At 47.3% G+C, this 17,988-nt stretch overlaps 2 non-coding genes across 2 annotated transcripts; both read right to left on the minus strand.

Moving 5' to 3' along the window:
• Positions 1–9,680: 9,680 nt before the first annotated feature.
• Positions 9,681–9,752, minus strand: TRNAG-UCC (transfer RNA glycine (anticodon UCC)). The gene has a single exon. It is a non-coding gene; the product is annotated as a tRNA-Gly (tRNA).
• Positions 9,753–17,709: 7,957 nt separating this feature from the next.
• Positions 17,710–17,781, minus strand: TRNAG-UCC (transfer RNA glycine (anticodon UCC)). Its single transcript has one exon. It is a non-coding gene; the product is annotated as a tRNA-Gly (tRNA).
• Between the last annotated feature and the right edge of the window lie 207 nt (positions 17,782–17,988).

The following is a 17,988-nucleotide window of genomic DNA, read 5'->3' on the forward strand; positions in this document are numbered from 1 at the left end:
ATGTAAAAGGCTAAAATGTGGTCACTGCTAATTTCGGTGTAGAGTATTGCAATCTGTGACAGTTGTGCACAATAGTGTAACACAAAATAAGCTGTCCGATTACCAATCCTAGAGTTATTTGAAACTTGAAACCAACGTACCTGTGCGATCGTCAAAGGTCAATGTCCTGTGAGCGTGACTTCAGACGTCGCACATGGTAACATCCTCACATGCTGTTTCTATATGAGGTCTAAATGCGTGCAAATTTGGAAGAAATTCTGAGGCGCCGGGCAGAATTTCCCCAAATTCCCCTCTTGTGGCTGGTGTGGAATGAATGTCGCCACCCTTTATTTACCACTTTTCTAGTCACAGCTTTGTCTACGCGTGGTCCAATGCCTGACATGCAGGCTATAAGACAGCAGTAAGACATGCAGTCAACAAAAAAAAGATGGAAGCCCACTACGAGCATTCAAAGAGCTTTGTGTGTTGACCAGTCGTGCAAAAGTCCTTGATGAAGGCGTACGGCAAACCCCCTACCGAAGATAATTACCAGGCAGGATTGCCAATTCAAGTCGGGATAAACAGCCGACAGCGGCGGTTGTGCCTAACTCCGCGTGTCGCACGGTGACCACAGGTCAGTCTAACCCATATCGTGCGTCCCTGGCCTCCGGAGCTGAGTTCGCACGCCACACCCATCGCTCACACTCTCTCCCATACGTAACCCCCACAATCCGAGCCGACCGTTCAGCCGCCAGCCGTCGTATAAAATGTGAAACACCACCACATTTGGTATCACTTTGTCCTACACACCCTACGGCACAACATGAAGGCAAGTGTTCTGAAGGTGGAGCAGAGAACAGGTCATAAAGCTTCCAAGACGTATGTGAAACAAAAGTCATTGTCTTCAATGTCTGTTCGATTGAAGGGACCAAAGGAGTGTTTTCCATGATACTCTAAAAGAAAACACTTCCTTTGCCAGAACGTTATGGTCTACAATAGTGCTGCGCATTATGTCGACAGTGTGCTCTAACGGGCAGCAGTAGTTCTGAGGGACATCGACGAAACAGCGGTCGTAATGTACCGTCTGCAGACGTGCTCAGAAAAATATCACCGGCAATACTCAGCATTTCGTACATGATGGCATGTCTGTCGTCGATAAAGCCAACGTATTAACACAGTAGGTAACTACACATGTTTAACGATTGTCAGTGCTATAAAACATGGGGCACGTTTTCAGGTCTTCTTGGTCGTCGCTGTTCTGGCCGTTGCCGCCGCCGACAACGCCCGAGGCTACAGGGCCCCGGCCCACCGTCAGACCAGCTACGCTCCCGGCCCGGCTCACCGCCAGCCCAGCTACGCTCCGGCCCACCAGCAGAGCTACGACCAGCCGCCCAAGTACCACTTCAACTACGACGTCCACGGCCACGGGGACTACGAGCCCCAGTTCAACGCTCAGGAGGGCCGTGATGGCTATAGTACCCAGGGCTTTTACTCTGTTGTCCTTCCCGACGGTCGTACCCAGAAGGTGACCTACAACGTCGCTGATGCCTACTCTGGCTACGTCGCTGACGTCACGTACGCGGGTGAGGCCCGGTACGACCAGGCCTATGCCCGCCCCTCTTACCACCGGCAGCCCAGCTACAAGCCCGTCCACAAGCCGGCTGCGTCCCACTACTAGAAAACGAGGTCAGCAGACATAAAAACTGGTCGAATGTAGTTATGAAATGATCGTTACTGAATATATCGCGCAACATTCTCTGACATCTTTGCACCGATAGCACCAGACCCAGTGACTTAAATCTCTGCTGGGTGGAATCAATAATATCAAACACTGAAGGTATCTATGCAGGTGGTTTGACCTTCCCAGACAACTTTAATTGCCATCCTGTCCTTGATCTTGCATATTTCTCAGTAAGTCGCAATGTGCTTGTAAATTTCACCTTGACACTTAAAGTTGGCATGGATGTAATATGACGAACCTGATTATACTTTTTCGTTTTTCAACATCTTAGGCCTATAAAGTGAAACAGAATACATTAACGCGCGCTGGGATAGAGGGGAAGTTGACCCCCCGAAGGCTTTTCCCGAATGGCTTCTGAACGGCGTGGCGTAGCCGCGCCAAATTTGGCATAGCTGTAGAAAATTGCATAGCAGATTACTTGACATGCCAATTTTAGATTACTTTGTACGGTGGCTGACCTATGACAAGTCAAAGTAAGCCCATAGTTTCAGGGAAGGCAATTTCTAGGGAATCGTTCAATCTGATACGACAACAGAGTGCTTGACGAAGACATACATCTCTGAGATGCTTTGCTAGGCACCACAAATATTGAATGAGCAAATTACGTTGGCCTGAGGTCGGGTATGAACGTCAGACCAAGGTCAAAACCAACCTGATTTATTACTCTAGAGCCTGCTGTATGAGTTAGTTTCTGGTGCTCATTTCGAATTGACTGACAGCTGAAACCGCATTATACATCTTTAATTGACTTCTTAGGGGTCAGAACAGGCCATTGACCTAAGGTGACCCGGGTCGAACTTTTTGTTTTAGGAGCATACTGCTTAGCGTAATCTTTGTCGCTTATTCAAATGCAAAACTCGAACAGTATTGTATCATTTTGGTCACCATCTCCTTCAAAGGGTCAGACAAGGTCAATGACCTCAAATGGGCTTGTGACCTTTTGCTTAGAGACAGTTGCTTTGGTTCTGGGTGCGCTTTGGAGACCAAACTGGAATTTGACTTTGTTTGACCTTATTCGACATGAAGGTCAGAACCTGAGAAGCTGAAACCTTAACGTAAGCGAGTTCGCGTATTGATCAAGACAACCTGTAAATTTGGTGCCTCTAGCTTTCTTAGTTCACAAGATCTCAGAGCGGGGTTCAAATTGAACCCCCACACCCGAGCGAAGGGTGTCTAGCCGGGCAACCGGGCGCGTATTAAAGCATAGTAATGTTATGACAGTATTATGAGCATAACAAATTATTAACACCAATAATTTGATGCTGCACTTTTCAATTCCCTTCCACAGCACTTTTAAAACAAAGAAGCAGAGGAATTCAATAACAATATAACAACAGAAAATTCAACAAGCATAAAACACTCAAACAAAAAAACAATATTGGACTCCTACACATCAGCCCATTACCAAGTCGAACACAGTATACATACTTCTGGGTTCTGTCAAGATGGGGTCAGGGAAGAAACATTATGTCATTGTGTCTTACAAAATACTAATGCTTATTTCCATGAAAGTAGCCTATGCCTAACCTAAGGAGGCCTTACATCATCTCATCCTGTATAACCTGTTTGTATCACAGCGGCAGTTGTGAGTCACTGATTCTTGCACAGTTCCTATTGCCACTTGCCATGCACTTGACCAATTTAACCTAACTTAGAGTAGCCCATATGATGGACATCATCTCAACTCATCTATCTGTTGACAGCAGCACTTGTGATAAAAACATGATACCTAAAGCTAGTTTTTGGCTGGTTTCAACTTGAATTTTTATTCAGTTCATTTGTGATTGCTGGATGACATCAGATAAACTTGACAGCACACAAATCAAAACACCTGAAAGCACTTTGAGCAACTTATTTTGATTGTAAAGGCTAACCTATGTAACTGGCAATAATGGGTATGCTGCACAACACAATCTCTGTTCTCCAAAAGAAACATAACTTTAAGATGACCATGCCAGTATTGCTGCTTGCCTTTTCAGCTGCAGCAAATGCATTTATTTAGGCTTGTTTATTCACATTTGATCACAAAGTTTGAGATGTTGGTTTCGCATTTTTAAGTGAGATGGTCTGACTGTTTGTTGTATACTAATATTTAATCATATTATAATTGCTACGCAGTTTAGATTATCTCTGTGTTAAAGACATAGTGCATATATACAGCACAGTCATTTGACGTTCAGCAAACCAAGACAACTATAGAAATCATCTGGTTAAAGCAGCCGTGAGGGAGCACTTAAATAACTTTGGGGACATGTAACCAAGAATATGGAACAAAATAAGCCCATTGCATGCTTTGTGGCATCATAATTTGTCTTACGACAAAACTGGATGGATTAAAACAGAAAATGGCAAACTCTGGTTACCAATCATGTGTTGAAAAGCAGGTAAAACAAGTAATTACTTGGTCTACAGGAGACTCACTGGCATCTTCTTTCTCCCCCCCCCCCCCCCCAACAAAAAAAGCAGTACCTTTTGCATGATCCGCGGGCAGATAGAGTGATCTCACTTTCCCCCAAATATGAATATCAATCATCCCCACCAACCTACGAGATTAAAATGCGGAACAAGTAAGAGGTGTCTATGCCAAACATATCCAGAAGGCAGAATTTCGCCATCAAACACTTCTGTATTAGCTGCGTCAGGTCTGCCCCAAGGCTCTATGTCGCAGCATTAGCTTAGCCTTGCCAGGTAGCCTGGTGAGTCAGAAACTCGAAAGGCTAGATTTATCGTTATTGAGCACCGCCATGAACCAAGGAAGCGGTTACCGAAGGCTTAAAAGGGCAAAACTGGCGGTAAAAATAAGCTCCGTGCTTCAGATCACCTCCTTCATTCCCTGTGAATTGTTCACGCTTGGGTGCATATCAAACATGTTTGGGCGGCTGGCGAATTAATCCAATTTATGTTTGAAATACGTACAAGTTTGCAGTTGGAGCATCTTGCAGAGAAATTGGTCAAAGTTTTAAGCAACAGATGGTACCTCCAAAGGCAATAATAAAGAAGGGAGGAATAAAGTGGTATCACACTCGTTTGATACAACCAAAAACAAAAGCAGCTACATAAATATAAAGACTGATACTTTTCTCGCATAATTTTGTAATCAGCTGATTTGACTTAAAATCTGGTAATATAAATGCTCAAATGGTAATATTCATCTGGTAAGTTTAATTTAAAAGACATTTCTTGAACTTTTCACTCCTGCATTTCGGGAGTGGTGCAATTTAGTGGTCAAGTTTCCTCGGCAAAAAAGAAATACGTGGAGTAAAGTTGTCTACCAGGCCTTACTGGTGTTTGCGCCAGGCTCTGCTTTCGTGGTGTGGTGGTGAGACCAAAAGTATAAGGGATGCGTGAAAACCCTGCATTTGACGCACAGCTGCAGATGTCGGCAGTTCTAGGACACTGGTACCCAGGGCTCTTACTCTGTTGTCCTTCCCGACGGTCGTACACTGAAGGTGGCCTACAACGTCGCTGATGCCTACTCTGGCTACGTCGCTGAGGTCACGTACGAGGGTGAGGCCCGCTACGACCACGCCTACGCCCGCCCCTCTTACCACCGCAGCCCACTTACCAACTCGTCCACGAGGCGATTGCGTACAACTAGAGCGACATCGAGCAAAAAGTAACTGAAACGCTGGCTAGAGCTGGTAAATGTTGGCTGGGTGCAATGATGAGCCAGTTGCATGTACTTCATGGAGTGATTGTTATTCAATACATCTTACCGATAAGCTATGTCATTTTTGTACAAACACACAGAACAAAGAAAAAGCACGTGCACAATGTTCACGCATACGTAAGGGTGGTGGGTAGCGTGAAACGTTAGACGTTTTGGTGTTAAGGACAAGACTGCTAGCTGTACCGAATGATCCTGAAAACGGCTATTTCAGCTGGCACCCTAAACAAATGTGACAACACCTCCTTTTAACTTTTATACTGGGGTTCCGTGAGCGTGAACAGAAGCAGGACTGAGAGCTGAACACCAAAGCCCACACATCTCAGGCGGAAAATATCTTAAGAGAGCTACTATTGTGTATGTACAAAGTACCGAAATATCGCCGTAAACTAACGCCCGGCATTGCAGTCACCGCATGCTGGGAGGTGGCGGCATCGCCGTAAACCAACGCCCGGCATTGCAGTCACCGCATGCTGGGAGGTGGTGGCCAACGCCCGTAAACCAACGCCCGGCATTGCAGCTACCGTATGCTGGGAGGTGGTGGCCTCGCCGTAAACCAACGCCCGGCATTGCAGTCACCGTGTGCTGGGAGGCGGCGGTCACCCCAGGTAACACCGAACTGCGAGGGGCAAGCGATACAGAATAACTTAACCCATAAAAACGGTGCTGCAGAGCGCTACTTGAAGTGATACATGAGAAAATGTGCCGTTTTAGGTTCCAATATGCGATTCAGACGTTTATTTCGATCGACAACGGAATATAAATCGTGTATATAAACAAACCTCGGTCGCTGTAAACAAGAGGGTATTGATGATTCCCAAAACACTGCACTGCAATCGGTACCTGGAGCTTTACGTACGACTCCTATGTGTGCCCCCTTGGTAGAAACCAATGATCTCTCTTTAGCCGCCAGGTCCCAAAAAACTTTATTCATGTAATCTTTAGGGCTTAATCGCTCATCAGGCGCCCTTCTAGCCCTTGTTTTAGCAAAACGTCGGAAAATTATAAGCCGGCTGCACTTGGTGACACCCCCACGGTGAGAATTCAAATGCATCGACTCTCAAATCAAGCGACCTCATGTGCGACATCAAATCAAGATTAAGCATGCTCAATGCAAGTCATTCGTTTTACACGTCTTACCTGACCGATGCATCCAACTTTAACACGTGCGCAGGTGGCCGGCTAGATACCCATACTCGGGTGGGGGTCAAATTGACCCCCCTAAGATCTCGGGAACTAAGGAAAGCTAGAAACACCACACTTACAGGGTGTATGAACCTGTACGTGAAACTCACGTAGATCAAAGTTTCAGGTTCCTAGGTCATGGCCTCCGGATTAAAAAAGGTAAAAAAGGTCAACTTCCAGATAAGTCTCCAAAGTGCTTCCAGAACCTAGCCAGCCGTTTCTGAGCAAGAGGTCACATACTCATTCAATTAGCGATTTGTTCAGCGACGAGTTCCGACTTCTCTGAATTGTGTCCAGGTGACTTATGAACCGAGAACATCGAGAATGACCTTCATTTTGCAATATCATGTGACCTTTGAGGTGCAAAGCTGGTTCAAAGGACAGGGAATTCGATATCTTAAAACATTACCGGCCCATTTCAAGGCTGCAAGCATCAAAATATTCACAAGTGCAAGGGCAAGTGTGCGCCAAAAAGTCTTGACTTTTCAAGGTCACCTTTCTATGTCAAACGCAGGGTTCAATGACGGGAACTCAATGTTACCCAAAAATTACCGGCAGATTTTAAACCTACAAAAACGGAATGTTCAACACAAAAAACAGCGTCCGCCAAAAAGTCCTGACCCTTCAAGGTCACCATATCCTACAAGGTCAAATTCAGCCTAAAGGGACAGAGAACCCAATATCACCCAAAAGTACCGACCAATTTTTAACCTGCAAAGATCAGAATATTCATCACAAAAAATAGCGTCCGTCAAAAAATCCTGACCTGTCAAGGCCAATCTTCAATGTTAAATTCAGGCCAGAAAGAACTGGCGTCCGCCAAATTAGCCCGTGTCCTTTCAGCCCGCGTTTGACCTTCAAAGGTGGCTTTCAGAGGTCAGAACTTTTCGACGGACGCTGGTTTTTTTTCTGTGGTGAATATTCTGACAGTTGCAAGTTTGAAATCGGTCGGTAATTTTTTAGTGATGTGGAGTCCCCCAGAGCAGACTTCACAGACATATCGGCACCCCAGAAGCGGCACTCGCTCATGCCTGTCAGCAAGAAGGGATGAAGTTTGGACGCATATAAAACAATACTGTAGAGTTCTGTCATTTTGTTGTTGTAGACATTTCATCATTCCCGAACCGTGTCCAAGCCTCCTCCAGGGGACGTAGGCTCCAGGCCACAGACATGTCTTAAAAGGTTCTTGGTAGACGAGCTCACCGCAGGGTCGGCCATGTTTGTTGGCCGCTTCCTCCCAGTCGGGGCCGGTGAGTCCAGCGCGGACGCCAGGGACACCCGCGCTGGGTGCGTCATCAGCCATCATACCAGACGCCGCCAGTTCTGGCGTGGGGAGTGCGGTGCAGTCATTACCCGGGCCGGCTAGCTCGCCAGCTTCTCAGTCGTGGCCGCTCCAACCCTCGGCCACTCTTCTCTACATCTCCCATGCCCGCCCCCCCCCCCCCCCCCCGCTGTGTGGGGTCATAGCGGGAAGCCAAATCCTCCTCCCTCTCCCAAGAGTGCATCGGTTCTAAACGCAGCAAGGCGCTGAGGAGTCGCGCCGCTCAGCTGGAGGAGCAGCGCTCCGACCTGGTGATGATCGTGCACTACCTCAGCCTGCACACGCCCGACCGGCTGGCCACCGCGCAGCTGTCCAGCGCTACCTGGCCGACCAGGTCGAGCTGGCCGGGTCTGTGGCGCGTGACCCGCTCAACTGCGCCGTGTTCGAGGTTGGCCCGGCGGCGCGACCGCCCGCTGCCGCGCTGCAGCTCTGTCGATTGCGACTAAGCGGAGTGACGGGAGGGAAGTGGTCAGGGGACAGGGCGACTGATCGGCGCGGGAGGGAGAGTGGCTGTATCGGTGCGACTCGATCGAGACCGGGACAGAACAGAGGAGAGGCTGTGTCTGCCTGACACTGGCGATGCAGAGACAAGCGTGAGGCTTGAGGGTGTTTTCGCGACTCGGGGCTGCCGGGTGGTGTGTATGTGTCCAACTCTGTCAGCTATGAATCGTCAGGGTAGAGAGGTTTGCTGTCCCGGTCCGACGAAGTCAGCCGTGGCTGATGAGGGAGGGGGGGGGGGGGGCTGCCCCGGTACAGCTCTGTCGACCGTGGCTGATCAGGTACTGACGCGTCTCCGGTCTGATCCGAGCTGATGTACTCCGCTCTGCTGCGGGTCCGGTCCGGTCCGGTCCAGCTGGGGCTGGAGCTGGTGTGCTTCCGGACGAGCGGTGTGCTCGTGCCGCCGGTCAGGAGCCGGCGGACGCCGTGGGGGCATCCAACCGGACAGTGACCGGGCGATATGCCAGCTAGTCGTGCCCTCTTGCCGGCCGTGACGCGCGGCCCAGTCTGTGTGTGTAGGGCAGAGGGAGGCCAGTATGGTACGGCGGCCGACGCCGTTCGGAACCAAGTCAATGTTGTGGCTGTGTGACGCGTTCGCAGCTCGTGGCCCTCGAACTGCATCGCTTACACGCTCGATAAGCTGTCAGCAGTTTTAAAAGACGCCGTCTTCCCTACACAGCCGTATGTGCGAGACGCTTCCTAGCCTGTTTGCTCGTTTTAGTTTTGCTTTACCCTCCTACGTGAAATGATACCGTTTTACTATTCATTCCACCTTCTGCATAGGAGTGGGGTGCTGTGCGGGGGAGTAGGCGCGTCTTTGGAAAGGTCTGTGCACCACACGCACCGCCCCGTCCCTCAGTGTTCCCCGCCCATTGAATTATATCTCTGCATTTACGCTGACGATAACGAGATGACCTCGTGCACCTGGCGGTACGGGGCGATGGTGACCGTCTCGGAGGAGGTCCGTCGATCACGCCTTGTGCCGGCGTCGGTTCGTGTTGCGCGCGCGTCGGGCCGCCTGTCGGCCGGCACCGCGGGGCCCCCGGAGTGTTGGCTAAGCGGGAGCAACGGCCGCCTGCATGTTGAAACGTTTATATGCAAAATATGCTAATACATAAGAAAGATGGTCATGTGACATGTTTGAATGCCGGTGCGGGCGATATGAGAAAGACCAAACACTGGGGCGATGATGAGTTGATAGTCCGTTAACCGCTCGCCTCCCTCTCACCGCTCGCGCGGTGACCATTGGCGGGTGAGCAGTGTGCTGGGCTCCGGTTTAAAACCACGCGTGCGATGGCCGGAAATCAAACCCGGGTCAACTGCTTGGAAGGCAGCTATGCTCACCACTATACCACCATCGCTTGCAGTCGTCGCAAATGCTACGTATAACGGTCAACAGTACTTGGTTTTCCTCAAGAAAGCAAAGTGAGCCAGTAAGTGCCAGATGTAGTTCCTACAGGCTGGTCTGTCGTCAATGGTGTCGGAATCACCGCCTCAACGCATGGTTGTGTATGCATGTGCCTTGGATTCATGGTTTGTGACAATGGATTGTCGCATGGTCCTTGACACTGCATCGCTATCAGCAAGTCACTGTTTCGTCCCGAGTGTTGATCTCCACATTTGTTGGGTTTAGTTCAAGGTGTGGTGTCAGGCGTGGGGATAGTCTCAGCTCTCCCATTGAACACACTGTTGACATCAGAGCCGGGCTCATGGTGCATTAGCACAGCACTGGCTATGATGCTGAAATTGTCTACCGCATTATGGGCGCGGTGCGGTTCTGACTGCCGATAAATGCCGTCTTTACTGTTATGGTCCTTATGGTTTGGCATCTCTGATAGCAAAAAGATCTGCTTCGAGGCATCTATTTTAGCCATTTTCTCGTAACAACTGTTAGCCATGTAAACAAGAAATACGTTGGCATCATCGCAAATGGTTTTGAAAGACGTCCCAAAAGGACGTCTTAAGACACTCACATACCTTCCAATCACCTGAAGATACGTCCTGGTATGCAAAGAACGTCTTGAAGGTTTTTGAGGCAAAGGCCGTCTTCAGCGTCTCCAGAGGGCACCGAAATAACGTTTTGATGTCACATGAAAAATAGGTCCTCAAATCCTGTCTCAAAAGACGTCTGGAGGGAAGCTAAAAAAGAAAAGAAAATGGCGTTGAAACCTTTTGTTAACCTCTTGTCATCGCGTCTTAAAATTCATTCAGTTGAGAATATTACGTTACGGTAAGGGGTATGTTCCACAATTGAAGGTATTCAAGCTGGCATCAGGTATACAGAAACATGGTTATAAGTACTTGTACACTTTCGAATGGCAAGACAAGTACAAGACAAGACAATTTCTTAGTCAAGCAGATATCCTCCGCATTGCATTATTGGCTACTTCGTCGTACTTTTCATAGCATTGACTGAGAGGAAATTGAAGACTGTCATGTCTGGAAATCGTATTCACGAACGTCAGATATAAGCGACTAGACAATGATAATTTGTTTTCGCCTGGATCACCGCACAGCCAGTGGAATAACAGGATTTCAGTGACGTTATTATTGCTCCATGGATGCCTGGGTGATCTTGAACTAGTCATCTCGAACTTGTCTACACATGTTCGCGGGCGTGAAGCTCAGAAGCTTGGCAGGCTCAGGTCTTAAGAGAAGAGCTGTAAACTGCACCAAGTGATCTCAAGATGGGTATGCACCTAATGGTGCCACAACTTTTTCCCTCTCCTTTAATACCTGTATCTGTGTGAAATCTGTGTCAACCATTCCAGATCGACACAGCATCACATCATCGGCGGCGATGGTTGTGGGATGAAGCATTGATAGTGGTCAGACACATGTGTGAACAATTTGAAAGCTGTCGGGCGCTGTTTACTCCGTGCTGTTGCATGGTGCATCCACTAAAGTACTGCAAACGACGCATAAGAGCTTGCGTCTGGATTTTAAAGACAGGTTAGTACATGGCAGCGATAGTAACGCCTTGAAATAGTGTCTGTACTTACGCACAATGTAGGGAGCTGCGAACACTTCTTATGCCCTTGAATTATACTCTTTTCCTTCTCATTTCTAGTTGAAAGGTGGCACAAGAGTACTTAAGGTCAACCTTGGTACAATTTAAGTTTTATAGCGCAGGTATTTGGATTACTGCTTTGAAACAATGATACTAGCCAAACAACGCTTTGCAGGAGATGACACTGACATGATATATTAGGCACAGTATGTATGAGGTTAAAATTAGGGAGAAATGACACAGCTCATATCACAGTTTTAGCGTATATGCGTGTTAACGGCGACTTAACGTTGTGGGAGGGCGGACTTTTGCGGGCTGGATATCTTGCTGGCCAGACGGACCGGGCTGTGGGCAAATATGTTGGAGAATGCTGCTTTTCCAGTGTGTATTTAGGATCGTGTAAGATATAATAGTGGACATTTTAGAGAGACTGGACTTACGAAACGGGGCTAAAATGGATGTTCACCACGTAATATGTCAAGTAAATGTCACCAGCACATGTAAAAGGCTAAAATGTGGTCACTGCTAATTTCGGTGTAGAGTATTGCAATCTGTGACAGTTGTGCACAATAGTGTAACACAAAATAAGCTGTCCGATTACCAATCCTAGAGTTATTTGAAACTTGAATCCAACGTACCTGTGCGATCGTCAAAGGTCAATGTCCTGTGAGCGTGACTTCAGACGTCGCACATGGTAACATCCTCACATGCTGTTACTATATGAGGTCTAAATGCGTGCAAATTTGGAAGAAATTCTGAGGCGCCGGGCAGAATTTCCCCAAATTCCCCTCTTGTGGCTGGTGTGGAATGAATGTCGCCACCCTTTATTTACCACTTTTCTAGTCACAGCTTTGTCTACGCGTGGTCCAATGCCTGACATGCAGGCTATAAGACAGCAGTAAGACATGCAGTCAACAAAAAAAAGATGGAAGCCCACTACGAGCATTCAAAGAGCTTTGTGTGTTGACCAGTCGTGCAAAAGTCCTTGATGAAGGCGTACGGCAAACCCCTTACCGAAAATAATTACCAGGCAGGATTGCCAATTCAAGTCGGGATAAACAACCGACAGCGGCGGTTGTGCCTAACTCCGCGTGTCGCACGGTGACCACAGGTCAGTCTAACCCATATCGTGCGTCCCTGGCCTCCGGAGCTGAGTTCGCACGCCACACCCATCGCTCACACTCTCTCCCATACGTAATCCCACAATCCGAGCCGACCGTTCAGCCGCCAGCCGTCGCAAAAAATGTGAGACACCACCACATTTGGTATCACTTGGTCCTACACACCCTACGGCACAACATGAAGGCAAGTGTTCTGAAGGTGGAGCAGAGAACAGGTCATAAAGCTTCCAAGACGTATGTGAAACAAAAGTCACTGTCTTCAATGTGTGTTCGATTGAAGGGACCAAAGGAGTGTTTTCCATGATACTCTAAAAGAAAACACTTCCTTTGCCAGAACGTTATGGTCTACAATACTGCTGCGCATTATGTCGACAGTGTGCTCTAAGGGGCAGCAGTAGTTCTGAGGGACATCGACGAAACAGCGGTCTTAATGTACCGTCTGCAGACGTGCTCAGAAAAATATCACCGGCAATACTCAGCATTTCGTACATGATGGCATGTCTGTCGTCGATAAAGCCAACGTATTAACACAGTAGGTAACTACACATGTTTAGCGACTGTCAGTGCTATAAAACATGGGGCACGTTTTCAGGTCTTCTTGGTCGTCGCTGTTCTGGCCGTTGCCGCCGCCGACAACGCCCGAGGCTACAGGGCCCCGGCCCACCGTCAGACCAGCTACGCTCCCGGCCCGGCTCACCGCCAGCCCAGCTACGCTCCGGCCCACCAGCAGAGCTACGACCAGCCGCCCAAGTACCACTTCAACTACGACGTCCACGGCTACGGAGACTACGAGCCCCAGTTCAATGCTCAGGAGGGCCGTGATGGCTACAGTACCCAGGGCTCTTACTCTGTTGTCCTTCCCGACGGCCGTACCCAGAAGGTGGCCTACAACGTCGCTGATGCCTACTCTGGCTACGTCGCTGACGTCACGTACGAGGGTGAGGCCCGCTACGACCAGGCCTATGCCCGCCCCTCTTACCACCGGCAGCCCAGCTACAAGCCCGTCCACAAGCCGGCTGCGTCCCACTACTAGAAAACGAGGTCAGCAGACATAAAAACTGGTCGAATGTAGTTATGAAATGATCGTTACTGAATATATCGCGCAACATTCTCTGACATCTTTGCACCGATAGCACCAGACCCAGTGACTTTAATCTCTGCTGGATGGAATCAATAATATCAAACACTGAAGGTATCTATGCAGGCGGTTTGACCTTCCCAGACAACTTTAATTGCCATCCTGTCCTTGATCTTGCATATTTCTCAGTAAGTCGCAACGTGCTTGTAAATTTCACCTTGACACTTAAAGTTGGCATGGATGTAATATGACGAACCTGATTATACTTTTTCGTTTTTCAACATCTTGGGCCTATAAAGTGAAACAGAATACATTAACGCGCGTTGGGATAGAGGGGAAGTTGACCCCCCGAAGGCTTTTCCCGAATGGCTTCTGAACGGCGGGGCGTAGCCGCGCCAAATTTGGCATAGCTGTAGAAAATTGCATAGCAGATTACTTGACATGCCAATTTTAGATTACTTTGTACGGTGGCTGACCTATGACAAGTCAAAGTAAGCCCATAGTTTCAGCGAAGGCAATTTCTAGGGAATCGTTCAATCTGATACGACAACAGAGTGCTTGACGAAGACATACATCTCTGAGATGCTTTGCTAGGCACCACAAATATTGAATGAGCAAATTACGTTGGCCTGAGGTCGGTTACGAACGTCAGACCCAGGTCAAAACCAACCTGATTTATTACTCTAGAGCCTGCTGTATGAGTTAGTTTCTGGTGCTCATTTCGAATTGACTGACAGCTGAAACCGCATTATACATCTTTAATTGACTTCTTAGAGGTCAGAACAGGCCATTGACCTAAGGTGACCCGGGTCGAACTTTTTGTTTTAGGAACATACTGCTTAGCGTAATCTTTGTCGCTTATTCAAATGCAAAACTCGAACAGTATTGTATCATTTTGGTCACCATGTCCTTCAAAGGGTCAAACAAGGCCAATGACCTCAAATGGGCTTGTGACCTTTTGCTTAGAGACAGTTGCTTTGGTTCTGGGTGCGCTTTGGAGACCAAACTGGAATTTGACTTTGTTTGACCTTATTCGACATGAAGGTCAGAACCTGAGAAGCTGAAATCTTAACGTAAGTGAGTTCGCGTATTGGTCAAGACAACCTGTAAATTTGGTGCCTCTAGCTTTCTTTGTTCACAAGATCTCAGAGCGGGGTTCAAATTGAACCCCCACACCCGAGCGAAGGGTGTCTAGCCGGGCAACCGGGCGCGTATTAAAGCATAGTAATGTTATGACAGTATTATGAGCATAACAAATTATTAACACCAATAATTTGATGCTGCACTTTTCAATTCCCTTCCACAGCACTTTTAAAACAAAAAAGCAGAGGAATTCAATAACAATATAACAACAGAAAATTCAACAAGCATAAAACACTCAAACAAAAAAACAATATTGGACTCCTACACATCAGCCCATTACCAAGTCGAACACAGTATACATACTTCTGGGTTCTGTCAAGATGGGGTCAGGGAAGAAACATTATGTCATTGTGTCTTACAAAATACTAATGCTTATTTCCATGAAAGTAGCCTATGCCTAACCTAAGGAGGCCTTACATCATCTCATCCTGTATAACCTGTTTGTATCACAGCAGCAGTTGTGAGTCACTGATTCTTGCACAGTTCCTATTGCCACTTGCCATGCACTTGACCAATTTAACCTAACTTAGAGTAGCCCATATGATGGACATCATCTCAACTCATCTATCTGTTGACAGCAGCACTTGTGATAAAAACATGATACCTAAAGCTAGTTTTCAGCTGGTTTCAACTTGAATTTTTATTCAGTTCATTTGTGATTGCTGGATGACATCAGATAAACTTGACAGCACACAAATCAAAACACCTGAAAGCACTTTGAGCAACTTATTTTGATTGTAATGGTTAATCTATGTAACTGGCAATAATGGGTATGCTGCACAACACAATCTCTGTTCTCCAAAAGTAACATAACTTTAAGATGACCATGCCAGTATTGCTGCTTGCCTTTTCAGCTGCAGCAAATGCATTTATTTAGGCTTGTTTATTCACATTTGATCACAAAGTTTGAGATGTTGGTTTCGCATTTTAAGTGAGATGGTCTGACTGTTTGTTGTATACTAATATTTAATCATATTATAATTGCTACGCAGTTTAGATTATCTCTGTGTTAAAGACATAGTGCATATATACAGCACAGTCATTTGACGTTCAGCAAACCAAGACAACTATAGAAATCATCTGATTAAAGCAGCCGTGAGGGAGCACTTAAATAACTTTGGGGACAAGTAACCAAGAATATGGAACAAAATAAGCCCATTGCATGCTTTGTGGCATCATAATTTGTCTTACGACAAAACTGGATGGATTAAAACAGAAAATGGCAAACTCTGGTTACCAATCATGTGTTGAAAGCAGGTAAAACAAGTAATTACTTGGTCTACAGGAGACTCACTGGCATCTTCTTTCTCCCCCCCCCCCCCCCCCAACAAAAAAAGCAGTACCTTTTGCATGATCCGCGGGCAGATAGAGTGATCTCACTTTCCCCCAAATATGAATATCAATCATCCCCACCAACCTACGAGATTAAAATGCGGAACAAGTAAGAGGTGTCTATGCCAAACATATCCAGAAGGCAGAATTTCGCCATCAAACATTTCTGTATTAGCTGCGTCAGGTTTCCCCCAAAGCTCTATATGGCAGCATTAGCTTAGCCTTGGCAGGTAGCCTGGTGAGTCAGAAACTCGAAAGGCTAGATTTATCGTTATTGAGCACCGCCATGAACCAAGGAAACGGTTAACCGAAGGCTTAAGAGGGCAAAACTGGCGGTAAAAATAAGCTTCGTGTTTCAGATCACCTCCTTCATTCCCTGTGAATTGTTCACGCTGGGGTGCATATCAAACATGTTTGGGCGGCTGGCGAAATAATCCAATTTATGTTTGACATACGTACAAGTTTGCAGTTGGAGCATCTTGCATAGAAATTGGTCAAAGTTTTAAGCAACAGATGGTACCTCCAAAGGCAATAAAAAAGAAGGGAGAAATAAAGTGGTATCACACTCGTTTGATACAACCAAAAACAAAAGTAGCTAAATAAATATAAAGACTGATACTTTTCTCGCATAATTTTGTAATCAGCTGATTTGACTTAAAATCTGGTAATATAAATGCTCAAATGGTAACATTCATCTGGTAAGTTTAATTTAAAAGACATTTCTTGAACTTTTCACTCCTGCATTTCGGGAGTGGAGCAATTTAGTGGTCAAGTTTCCTCGGCAAAAAAGAAATACGTGGAGTAAAGTTGTCTACCAGGCCTTGCTGGTGTTTGCTCCAGGCTCTGCTTTCGTGGTGTGGTGGTGAGACCAAAAGTATAAGGGATGCGTGAAAACCCTGCATTTGACGCGCAGCTGCAGATGTCGGCAATTCTAGGACACTGGTACCCAGGGATCTTACTATGGTGTCCTTCCCGACGGTCGTACGCTGAAGGTGACCTACAACGTCGCTGATGCCTACTCTGGCTACGCCGCTGAAGTCACGTACGAGGGTGAGGCCCGCTACGACCACGCCTACGCCCGCCCCTCTTACCACCGCAGCCCACTTACAAACTCGTCTAACTCGTCTATACAAACTATTCAGTGGTCCCGATTTGATGGATATGGAATCACGGATGACTGTCCCTGTCGCCAATCCGGTTTTGCGACTGGATTGCCGGTCTAATGCCAAAATAGTCATGGTTGTGCGGTAAACACACGTGCCACTGATGAGCAAAACTTAAGTGAAGTTTTATCTTGACCCCTTATCAATGCCCTAACATATAGCCGTCTCGGAGAAGGTCCCTCGACGACGCCTTGTCCCGGCGTCGAGTCCCGCTCTTCCGTTTCCAAGCGGGAGTAACGGCCACATTCCGGTCGGAAGGATTGTGTGCAAAGTGTGTTACTTGCAAGAAAAAATTGCGGTGGGGCAATTTTGACCAACGACGTGGGCGATATCAAGAACACCGAGACTAGGGTGGTATCGGGTTGATGGTGTGTTGACCACTCGCCTCCCTCTCACAGCTTACGCGGTGACCACTGACGGGTTAACAGTGTGCCGGGTGGGGGATGCCTCCTCTCGGATCAAAAGCATGCGTGCGATGGCCGGGAATCGAACCCGGGTCAACTGCTTGGAAGGCAGCTATGCTCACCACTATACCACCATCGCTTGCGATCATTGCCAATGATGCATATAATGCTGCTCCAGTACTTGCTTTTGCTTAAAAAGTGAAAGTGGGCCGGTGAGTGCCAGACGTAGTTATTATACGCCGGTCTGTGGTTCGACGTTTGACGAAATGACGTTTACAAGACAACTATTAACATTCCAATCACATGAAGCTGGGTCCTGGTATGCAAAGGGCGCCTTGGACGTCTC

Source organism: Pollicipes pollicipes, unplaced genomic scaffold (genome assembly GCF_011947565.3).
Source record: "Pollicipes pollicipes isolate AB1234 unplaced genomic scaffold, Ppol_2.1 Scaffold_6686;HRSCAF=7923_pilon_pilon_pilon, whole genome shotgun sequence".
In the NCBI taxonomy this organism is placed as follows: domain Eukaryota; kingdom Metazoa; phylum Arthropoda; class Thecostraca; order Pollicipedomorpha; family Pollicipedidae; genus Pollicipes; species Pollicipes pollicipes.